At 39.4% G+C, this 12,389-nt stretch overlaps 1 long non-coding RNA gene across 1 annotated transcript; it reads left to right on the top strand.

Moving 5' to 3' along the window:
• The first annotated feature begins 5,879 nt into the window (after positions 1-5,879).
• Positions 5,880-8,274, top strand: LOC148102878 (uncharacterized). The gene is made up of 3 exons (XR_015719011.1): positions 5,880-6,013; positions 6,808-6,900; positions 7,575-8,274. It is a non-coding gene; the product is annotated as an uncharacterized LOC148102878 (long non-coding RNA).
• Positions 8,275-12,389: the final 4,115 nt, after the last annotated feature.

Here is a 12,389-nt window from a genome sequence, read left to right as displayed (position 1 = left end):
GCTACTACAATGCACATTCACTGTTTAACTTCAGTCATGTATGGGCTGAATCTCATCACCTGTGTGTTTTGTACACAGAGAAACACACCTGCCTGTTACAAAAACACGTCATCCGTCAGCGCTTTTCTTTTTTTAAAACATTTTGTACGGGCTCTCTGGTTTTCACAGCACAGCCGATTTCCCCGAGAAAATCACCGTCTCCTATGGGTGTTTACCTTACGTCGACTGTGTGTTTGTAAGACATTTTAACTTAATGAATTCATGTCTGTAAATGCCAAGTCTCCTCTCTCCCTGTCTTTACAAGGTCCAATATCTGAGCTTGCTCCTAGTATGCAGCACAAGCCAGACACAACATTGAGCAAGTAATAGTTATGTAAAAATAAATAGATTATAGGGATATGTCTATTTCAAGAGGAATTTATTCTGAAGACCTTTCCCAGACATGGAGAAACAAAAACAGACATTTAAAAAGAAAAAAGAAAAACTCAAATAAACATTCCAGACTTTGGAGGAGCTATAAACGGAGTCCACTTTTACAAGGTGCTTAAAAACCCCTGGCCTGGGCATTGTTTTATAACAAACACGCTAACAAGCAGCACCTCACTGACACCAGCAATTTTAGCCAAAGGTGTCACTGGCCTGTTCTAGCATGTGAGTGAGAGCCAAGATCTGGACATAGAGGAAAATAAGCGAAAATAAAGACAGGCTGCAAATGTTCACAACTGGAACTAAAGAGAAACCCAGATATTAGAGTGCTAGTGCAAGTGTATAGATGGAAAGGTGTCAGCTGATGTGAAAAGAATAAGTACTGACAGCAGGTGATCTGGTGCAGGTGACGCTTGGAGATCTGAATGTGCCATTCAGAGTGTAAACACTGAAAAGAGTTGACATGTTAGCTGAAAAGAGAGATGAAAGCAGTGGACATGTAAGTGTAAGAGTAAAAGCTGAATAAAGGTGAGGGCTATAACTGAAAGCTCTAAGACGTAAAGGAAATTAAAGGCTGGTTGATGTAAAAAGTCAATAATGTCAGTGTTAAATCTCTATGAAGAGGGAAAGTTAAACGTACAGTCAGTTAAATGTGCTCACAAAACATACATTGATTAGTGTGTAAAATTACATGTTCCAAAGAATTAAGCATTCTCATAAAATTAGAAATAATCCATTAAATATTGATAGGAGTGGGCACTGGTTTGTGGAAGATGTCAAGTTCATTTGTGTATAAATTCAGTTGACTGTAATCTGCAATCTACTGACATCTAGTGCCTAGGGGTGAGATTTTATACTCTGCATCTTTAAAGGCCTTGGAAGAGTTGAAGGAGTTTTTTTAATCTTTTGTTGAAATGTGAAGTCCTAAAGGCTGAAAAAGTTTGAGGCAACATTGAAAGGTATTCTTACAGTCATTGTAAGAATAAGGTACATCCTCTTTCGAGGTTCTATATATATATGTATTTAAAAAAAAAAGAAAAGAAAAGAAAATTCCCCTCTCGCCCCTGCGGGCAGTCTATCCTTCAAATTTGGGTTCTCTACCAGAGGATTGGGAGCTTGAGATTCCTGCGCAGTAACTTAGCTGTTCCTAGGACTGCACTCTTGTGGACTGTTGTTCCTGGGATCTGCTGGAGCCACCACCTAGCTTGGGAGTTACGGTACCTAGTGCTTCGATTACCACTGGGACCACTATTACCTTCACCCTCCACATCATCTCCAGTTTTCTCTGAGCCCTTGGTACTTCTCAAGCTTCTCGTGTTCCTTCTTCCTGATGTTGCTGTCATTCCGTATCGCTACAACTATCACTACGGCCATCTTCTTCTGCTTGTCTGTATACATATATATATATATATATATATATATATATATATATATATATACATATATATGTATATATGTATATATATATATATATATATATATATATATATATATATATATATAAATGTAGTCCATACCAAGTCTTAAAGTATTTATTAAGTATTTATATACAACTTCAGATGAATAAATATTAGGCTGACTCATTATTTATTTAACAAAATCCAAAGTACACCTTATGAGTCAATAGATTGTAGAACCAGTTTTAGCAGCAATAACTGAAAGTGTTGGATTTCTAGATGACTTTATAAGAGGAATCTTCGCTCGCTCTTCTTTGCAATGTTGCTTCAGTTCATTGAAGTCTGTGGGCATTTGTTAATGCACAGCTCTCTTAAGGTGTAACCACTAAAAGCAGCAGCAGTAGAACTGAGCACAGTCCAGGTTCTGCACTGTAAGTGTCAGGTACACCAGCATGGAAAAAGTAAAACCAGTGGAGGTGAATTGGGTATGAAATATGGAGATTGAAGACAGTTCCACTGAAAAACTGTTCATCTTTTTAGGTGTCAGTCAGAGCCTAAGTAATGAATGGAGCAAAAGAATCGAGTACTGTGATGTTCACTGCTATACTGGCTCACTGTTGAAGTGGCAACAACTTTCACTGTCTAATGCAAACATAGACAGAGTGCTGAAAGTCCCTGAGTCAGGTAAAACATTTTGTTCAACATTTTATTTTTAAAAGTACCAGAGACACATATGCAAGAATATGACAGGACTGATTGAATAGGTCTGAGCTGATGTCTGAGGGCTTGTTGACCAAATCCAGGTATGTTTAGAGCTTCCTCTCCTACTCTAGCGACAGGTTGGAATTATGATGCCATGAACTCAGCCTTCAGAAGTCCTCAGACTTACGTAGGATCTTGAGGGCTTCTACCATAAATAGCCAGACCCAAGACGAGTTGGGAGAGGGGTCGGTGGGTGGAGGGACAAACAGCTTCCAGCAGAAATGCCCTTCTGAGTTTCAGAAACTACACTAATCTCCTCTTTCCCTCCCATTCTGTATTTTTGCATCTTTCTTCCTTAATAGTTTTAAGCCCCTTTAAACTCTCTGTCTGCACCTCGTCAAGTTTTGTGACTCTGGACTTTTTCTCAACCTCGCGCCTTCAGAGCATATCTCTATAATCCACCCAGATCTCTTCAACCATCCAAGACACCCCACCCCCACCCCAAAGAAGTTTGTCCGATGATGTATCCACTGACTTTGAAATAGTTTCTGTGAACTGGGCCATGCGTGTACAGTATGTTTCCGTCACCTTGGAAATTGTAAACTAACTCACCGGGCACTTAAAATTGCTCCTTTGTCAAGAGTACTGATTGCTTAAAGTGAAAAAATGTCCAGTCACAAAATATGACTGAGTAAAATACTGTAAATACAAAAGCACATTACTGCAATACTTCTCCGCTGAGTTTATGAAATTGTGACACCATTATCCCTAAACCAAGACTCTTTAGTCATCCATCCACATGACACACAATAAATGTGCCCAGAAGTAGCCTATTAGCCTAGGTGTCAGATGAACTGGAGCCAGTATAAACAGTAAAGCCCACCGTACAGTAAATATCTGACTGTATTCTGTTATTTTTAGTGTGAGGGATTCCTCTTTCACGAGACATTACATTTCTATCCCTCTCCCAGTCAGCTCAGGCCCTTCCCTTCTCCCATCATGCCCAAATAAAGCGTCCAAATTCCATGTGTGTGCTTCTTCTTCTCCCTGTGAAATGTTTATAAGACCCTCGCTTAGTTTGTGTGTGCGTGTGCACATGAGGGAATGTGATTGTGCATAAATGAGCACATCTCCTGGCACGCAGAATTAATCCAGATTTCTATATTCTAACAGGCTGTTTATGGTAATCTACTGTGATTTGATAATGTTTTATTTGCTTTCAGGTTAGGAGTGTCAGCTTTTACTATGTTGTGAGAGTTTAAGGTTGTGCTTTAACCAGTTCATGAGGTCCATTATGATGTTTCTCTACTCTTTTTATTGGACTTTCAGTAATCTCAGCATTAAGCCTGTTACTGATGCGCTGAACTCAACAGGTAGCATTTTCATAAACTACAATATTATTGTTATATGTTCTTCTCATTGTCCCTGTACTTTATTACATTTAGCATTTTACATTTTTACACTTCTACAGCATAATTCTGCACTCTAAGAAATAAAACATGGGCTTTTTAAAAATTAATTCATAGTTTTATGTTCAATATACTTAAAATTGTTAATCTTATGGGTGTAATTAATATTTTTAAATTTGATTTAATTAATTCTAAACCGATTTAATGTTAAATAATATTGATATTTCCAATTTATTGAACACATTTAATTAAATCCAAAGAGCCCTTTTCACATCCTTTCTGAGCATGCGCAGAGAATTAAAAAAAATCTTCGCGCATACGCGTTGACCTTCTTCATCTACGCCACAGTGTGCTTTGGCCACGTGTCTGGAGAGAGGGATTAATCACGATTCATCCGTTGGAGTTAAGGTAATTTCTTCCTATTTTTAATAGAATATAATTTAACTAGTACTTTGTGATAATATATGGCGTATATTTTTCAGGTAAATATGTGGGCCGTATGTGTTCTGTAGGTTGTAGCATTTTGCTAGCATTGGAAACATTCATTTGCATATTCGACGTTACTGCACATCTGAATATTGCCCCATCTGCGTTTAAAATTTCATTCGAACTCCGAATAGCACACTTATTTTATTTGTTTTATTGCACTATCAAGTTAGGAGAACGTTAGCCCGAACAAGAATTGGGATACATGTGCAGTGATTGTTGACGAGTCCATACTCGTCAGTTTCACTGAAGAGAACCGCGAACTGCGTAGTTTGAATATCTTCGTGCATCGAGTCTCAAAGAGACCTCTGAAGGTGACCCCCACTTGCCCCCAAAAAATAAAATCAAGTATACTGGGTGGTTAGTGCTCCGTTTGTTTGCTACGGTGTCAAAGATATTGCACTTTTATTTAATAGGTCATTGAGAGTTGAAGAGCCCCCCCCCCTCAAGCAAAACGAAAACGGCCCAAAATAGGCCAAAACATGCCACAAAATGCTCTGCTTAGTTTGTGCTTGTTTGTGCCGTTAAAATTAACATTTGTTCTGCTACGGTTTTCCAATTATTAATGTTTTACTTTTTCGCCATGACGTCACGGGCGTCAAGCACGCTCCCCGTGCTTATGGGCGCGAGTGAGCGTCCGGGTGATGTAGACGTCGTAGGAAACGCTCGCTCGCACCCGAGCATTTTGTGGCATGTTTTGACCTATTTTGGGCCATTTTCGTGTTGCTTGGGGGGGGGTGAACTCTGAATGATCTATTAAATAAAAGTGTAATATCTTTGACACCTAGCGATACAAACGATGATTTTACCAGCACAAACGAAGCACTAACCACCCAGTATACTTGATTTTATTTTTGGGGGCAAGTGGGTCACATTCACAGACTGGGCTGCTCCGGTATATAATGGTAAACGTGCTCACAGGAACAGATTTATGAAATGAGTAATAGAAATTTTGGAGCATTAGAAATTTAACTTGTATTATTAATACATTTTAAAAGAAACAGGATTGTTCTTAAGTTTAGACCATCTCTGTGCTACCCCTTTGCATGTGTGTCACTGTACACGATTTTGGGAAAACAGGACGTTGCTAGCATGATACATGTCAGAGTTTCCTTTTACAACTAAAGTGCAAAATTTGTGCATTTTGTGATTTTTGTACTGCATGGGTTATGGGTGGCATGTTGGAATAACTTTTCTGTCAATTTAAAAATCTTTTTCTTTTTTTTTTTTTTTTTTTTTTTTGTAATTGTAATTGATTTTGCACATTCCCATCTGATTAATCGATCCCCCCCCCCCCCCTTTTCTTTTTTTTTTCTTTTCTTTAAATCAAACCTGGACAGCACCAGAACGTTTTGTCTGGGATTAGATCAGGTTTGGTCTGGATTTAGTCCTGTTTTGAGCTGAACTATTTAAAAATTTTATTTTTGAACTTTGTAGATCAATGCGGAGTTCACCCAAATCACCACAGTTCCACTGCTGTCCACATTCATGAGCAGTCTTGACCAGTACTCTGACCAGTTGATGAAGATTCTATGAAAAAAAGGAGGGGAAACAGCGCGGCGGATCACAGCAGCGTTGTCTGCAATTTCACAGGTATTCTGTCTTGTTAAAATGTTCTGTAACTAATAGATTAGTTGCAGGTTGATCTCAGGTCTGGTTATTAACCTGTATTTTTAACTTTCTTGGGTCATTTTATGCTTGTTCTCTCCTGCGTTATACTTCTCATCTCGCTTTTGGTTTATATTCTGGATTTGGTCCTGACACAAAGCAGAACTAAGTAACTCATGCCCCTTGAGGCCATAAGTGCTGCTGCTGGCATTGTAGCTTTTTTCTTTTCTTTTTTTTGTTTACTCATTAATTGTCCAAAGGAATAATTAGCTACACTGAGAAAAGACAAAGGCAGAGGACATCTCACATTTCGCCACAACTCAGTGACACAATAGATTTTTTTTCACTCAAACTTGGTATAAATACTGCAAATGTGGTGGTAGCCCGCATACCTCATATTAACGTGACAGTGTGTAGTTTTTGTCATTAATTTTTGGAAATATCTATCAAAATGTTTTTGATTCCTTTGAACAACACTCCTATGCAACAACACTTTTCTTCCTTCTTTCGGGTGGTACACCACGCTAAAGCTGCATTTTCCGCGACCCAATGTATCGCAATCAGTGTAATTGGACTCATGACTTATAATCTTTATGGGAATGAATTGGTAAGCTTCTCATTCTCTAACACAAAATACTACTTGCTTACAAAAAGCATGTTTAAAATTACTTAGAAACAATTATGAATTGGTTAAACAACAATAAGAATTGACTTAAGTTCTGTGGGGGTCTCTAAAAACTTCAAAAAAGTAATTGCGCTGCATGTGTTGTTTTGTTTAGAGTTCCCGAATCGAAGTGAAGCGTGAATGCATCCTTAAAGCTGTGATTATATACCTGAATGAGAACCCTGAAAATCTCATCAAAGAGTACATGGTAAGTTTATTTTTAAAGGGATATTCCACCCCTCAGTAAAATTTTGACTGTCATAATTCCCAGAGTTTTGTATGTTGAAAAATGTATTTTCTAAACAAGCCCAGGCATTCTCCTGTTCTGGCAGCAATCAGTTTTCTTTAAATTAGCTTACAACAATAAAGTGCATGGGAAATACTAGGATTTAGTTTCCATTCCAGGGCTCGCAAAATCGCTAGCCCGACGTCCCGGAGCTAGCGATATCTCCTGTCGGGCGACCAAAATCTATCTCAGCCCCGCCCGTCGGGCTATATGGTAACCCAACGGGCGGGGCTGAGATAGATTTTGGTCGCCCGACAGGAGATATCGCTAGCTCCGGGACGTCGGGCTAGCGATTTTGCGAGCCCTGCATTCACTTACATTGTTTTATGCGAAAGAAAATAACCCTGGTCAGCAGAATATTGATAATATTATTAATGCATACTCCTGCCCTCTGTCCATGTTTCATGTATCTTCTTCTTGGTCTTTATTTGGTGATAGTCTTAAATCCACATTTTTCTTTGGTCTGTTCTCCTCAGTCTCATTCGGGGATCTGTGTAATTAGGGTAGTGTGGACCATTTTAACTAAAATGGAGTGAATAGCCAGATGATGCGATGGCCAAAATACAAGGGATTTAAAATATTTCTGTCCTTTTCAGGATTTCAACGTGATGGAAGCTGAAGAGCTCGAGAGGAACGGATTTGGGTGTTTATAAAATAATCCATGAAGGAGCACAGCCTGATGACTCCCTTGAAGATGTTGGCATCATTATCGAGAGATGCACCGTCTTGCCGGATCTTCTCGATGTGGCGAGCGGGTGTGCACTTTTGTTTGGGCTAATTTACTGCCTCAATCTGAGTTACCCAAAGCCACTTCGCTACACATTTGAGTTCTTCCAGAAGCTGCTCATGGGACTGGAAGACAAAAAACTGTCTAACAAAATACAAGTGCTGAAGAACAAACTCTGCCAAAAGGAGACGCAATGACTCTTCTAGATCGAAATGTCCCCCAAAATAAGTGCTCTGTTTTACTGTTTAAATGTTTATAAATATATATATGTTGATCCTTGTTTGTAAATATTTTGTCATAGCTTTTAATATTTAAGAGATTTACTGAATGCCATTTTTCTTTTGATTGTGGAAAAGAAAACATAATTCAGAGTTTTTTGAACTGGGGACAAAATTACCCAGATGGATTTGACATCTTACAGCACACTACAATGTCACTTTGTTGAAACTCGAAAGTTGTTTCCAATGTTTAAATTTTGGTCATGCACTTTAAGCATTTAATATTGCCTTATGCGGTGTTGTTCCCTGTAGAAGCTTTGCCTTGTTAAGGCTTACCGTAAATAAAGTTGTTGATGCAGCACCCTTTTTTTTTTGCATTTACACTTTATGTAAGCTTTGGTGTAAGAGTTTTCTATTGAAGTGCAAGGATCTTGAATGTTATAAATGGTAACGTGTGAGCAAGTGTAAAAAGGTTCTTGAGTTGTCACCTGTACTCTGTAGTTAAGTGTTAGACCTTTGCTGAAGACCTCTGAAAGGTCCAAACACCTAATTACAATGTATAGATGACAACTCAGGAACCTTTCTAGACTTGTTTTGTTGGTACCTAAACATTTAGCATATAGATGAAACTATTCATTAAATCATAATTAATCAAATTAATTAGGTCCAAAACACAATCTAAATGGTGCCATTAAATTCAAATTAATATTGTCAATTGAACCTAAAGCAATACAGTTAATAAAATGAACAAAGTGTTTAAATTCTAATTAATGGTGTTAAATAGTAACAATGAAAGGAAAGCTGTTGCTTTTAATGAACAATTTCACTTCTGATATACATCACCATTGAAATTGCAGATAACAACCATATTGATTTATGTTTAATTGACCAGGTTTTGTGGAAAAGATTGCCTTAACTTTGTCAATTAAATCCAACGTTTTATTTCTTAGAGTGTGGTGGATAACAACTTGCATTAAAAGTGTAGAACTAAAGACATTAATCTAATATTTAATGTAAAGTGTTTCTGTGTATAATCACAGCTTTGGAGCTGACGCTTTACTTCCCGTCACTGTTACCCTACTACATCAGCTGATTGCAATTCACACATTCATTCAAGGTTTCACCTCGATTCATCTTATAATTCAAGTGCTTTTATCTCTTACTCATAAGTGCTGTAAGCAACCAAACTGTCAGGTTAGGACACTCTGAGAGAGCAAGCAGCATCCGCAGTGCCCCATGGCTGCATTTATGTAGTGCTTTTACCCAAAGTGCTTTACAATTTGCCTCTTTTTCACCTGTTCTCTCCATCTCTCTCACACACACATACACTTCAAACAGATAGCAGCAAGCTACAATATTGAGTGCTACTTGTGACCTCTGGGACAAAATTGGGGGTTTAGTGCTTTGCAGAGGAATTCTTCCAGAGGAGACTGAATAGCCATCCCTGCAACTGGATGCTATATTTTGCCTTTTGGCAGCATCTAATTGCTTTAGCTGGCATTTTAGCAAATTAGCTGACACCTTAACAAACTTTTTAACAAATAATTTAAAGCCTTCTTCAAGTTTGTATTTCTTCCACAAATAAGTCTGCTCCAAAAAGACATGCATTCTAAGAAACAAACAAACAAACAAAAGTATGTCTTAAATTACAACGTGGAAATTGAGCACCAACAGGTACTGAAATGTTTGCAGCCTCACTGCGAGCTACATCCTTATTAAATTTCCCTTTACTCTCTCAGTTTGCATTGATTTTGCCACAAAATTCCAAACTTTCTTTTTCAATAGAACAAGCCCAAAATGCAACTGTTACACGATTCATTACAGAATATGCTTGATATAGTAAGTATGGGCAGCAGCAGTACTGGGTGACACACCTCTATCACTGAATTCAGTAATGGTATTCGGTTGTTTTTCCAGAGTTGGTTTGAGCCCCTAGTTCCAGTGAAGGGAAATCTTAATGCTTTAGATGTTGTGTGAGTTTTTAAGGAAGGCACTTTTCTGTTAATGGCAATGTATTGTTGGATAAGTTTTATTTGTAAGAACCTTATAGGACTACACTGATCTCTGACATCAACCCTATAAAGTACCTTTGGGACAAACTAGAATGAAGACTGTGAGTCAGGCTCTCTCGTCTAACATCAAAGTCTGACCTTACAAACGCTCTTTGGGATGAATGGGCAGAAGATTTCCACAGGAACACTCCAAAATCCAGTAGGAAAACTTCCCAAAAGAGTGGAAGCTGTTATAGCCACAAAGAGGAACCAATTCACAATGAATGTCATAAAAGCTCCTGTAGGTGTACTGTGTAGGTTCTCCTTCCGTCCTTATAGTGTATAAAACAAGTGCTATTTGAATTCAATTTCAGTCAACATACTGTTAAGATTCCTCCATCAGCTGACCCAGAGGTCATCCAAATGAGCATGGCTAACCATGGTCATTGTCCATGGTTAATGCTATGGACAATGGCCACTTTCTGCACATGAAGCTAAATGCTTTCAAGCTACTGAGATGTCATTGGAGCAACTTTGAGTTCATGGAACTCAAAACATAATGTCCCAGAGGTGTTCTCTTGGATTTAAGTCAGGCAAGTGTGGGGACTAGTCCATGGTATCAATTCCTTCATCTTACAGCGACTGCCTCTATGCTCTTCCCACAGGAAGCTGAGGATTGTCATGCACTAGTAGGAACCCAGGAACCACTGCACCTGTGTAGTGTTTGACACTGGATCCAAAGAATTTCATCTTGACACAGTTAGGGTGCAGTAGCCTAACCTGTAGAGGTCAGGCTACGGCACCCTATGTGTGTCCCTCCATGGATATGCCTGCCTAGACCATCGCTGACCCATCACCAAACTGGTCACACGAACCGATGTTACAGGTAGTACAAGGTTCTCCTCAACTTCTCGAGACCTTTTCACACCAGTCACATGTGCTCAGGGTGAACCTGCTCACATCTGTGAAAAGCAAAGGGCGTCAGAGGTTGACCTGCCAATTCTGGTATTCTACAGCAAGTCAATCAGGCTCCACTGAGCACCGACTGTTTGGACTCCTCCACCAGCTGAATTATGAAAAGCAACCACATGGCTCCTTTACCACATTCTTAATGATTCCTTTAAGCTAATGGAATTCAAACCTTGTCAAAGAATAACAGAAACAGTTATGCCTTCCTGTATATAATCATCATTATATGGAGGGAAAATTTTGCCATTAGACCCACTATTTTCCCTTGATCAACACTGGACCGTCTTGGTGGATATCAATTGTGTTCTAAACTCCTGAAACTGAGAAGGAACTTTTCGGTCCTGTGATGTGTGTTTTCAGTCTTTGGATTACCATGACAGATTGTAGCTATGGCATGCTAGACTGTGAACATGCTAATCCCACTGTGGTCTCCAAAAGTCTCTCATGCAGACCAGTGCTCTGCACTAATTAATTTCAGCTGGGTCTGTATAAATCTGCCACTGTCTGACTAGAAGCCCTTGCATTGCTACGGTGTAACAGTGTATATCCAATAGTTATTTGCACTCTTTTATTGGGTATCCCAACCACCACAGCCACACATCCTGCTCTTTGTTCCTCTCTTTTTCATTCATCTCTGGCTTTTCCAGAACGTTCCTCTCTGAGTCTGGCATGCCAGCAATAATCTTAACGTTCAAATACACTCAAAAGAGAGAAGAGGGAATGAATCATGCTACTTGGGAGTCGCTTTCCCTGTCCTCCCTGGCTCCCTGTTACACAGACCCCCCTGAATCTGCTGCATTCCTTTCCTTGTCGTCTGCCCGCCTATGGGGGAAAGAAGCGTTAACGCTCTGGAGTAAAACAGGAAAACCACCTCATTGTTCCCAGGGTGACGTCAGGCACACTACAGTAGCTTTTACGCACAGTCAAACACACGTCAAACATGCGGGAAAAAAAAGTCCCACAGCAGTGTACGGGCATGAGCACTCTATTCTTTGACATAACAAAGTATTTTGATAACTTCTCATCCATGTTTGGGGTTTGAGGCGACCGTGATTCAGGGGGTTGGGAAGCTCATCTTGTAACCCGAAGGTTGTCGGTTCAATCCCCAGCTCTGTCTGTCCTGGTCATTGGATCCTTGGGCAAGACACTTCACCCTACCGCCTACTGGTGTTGGCCAGAGGGGCCAATGGCGCGATATGGCAGCCTCGCTTCTGTCAGTCTGCCCCAGGGTAGCTGTGGCTACAACTGTAGCTTGCCTCCACCAGTGTGTGAATGTGAGAGTGAATGAATAGAGGAATTGTAAAGCGCTTTGAGTGTCTAGAAAAGCGCTATATAAATGCAATCCATTATTGTTATGTTGGCTTGAAAACTAACATGGAAACACTCATTGGATCCTGTCAAACATTTCAGATCTGTTCTGGAATGTTGTCTTCAAAATCAATAGCAAAACTTTAAATTTCAGCCAGAACCAGTCCTTTAAGTGTTCTGATTACTTCAGTCAGCTGA

This window comes from Neolamprologus brichardi, chromosome 4 (genome assembly GCF_056152115.1).
Source record: "Neolamprologus brichardi isolate AB-2024 chromosome 4, ASM5615211v1, whole genome shotgun sequence".
NCBI classification, from domain to species: domain Eukaryota; kingdom Metazoa; phylum Chordata; class Actinopteri; order Cichliformes; family Cichlidae; genus Neolamprologus; species Neolamprologus brichardi.
Note: the sequence above shows the minus strand (reverse complement) of the source record. Positions and strands in the feature narration are given on the sequence as shown.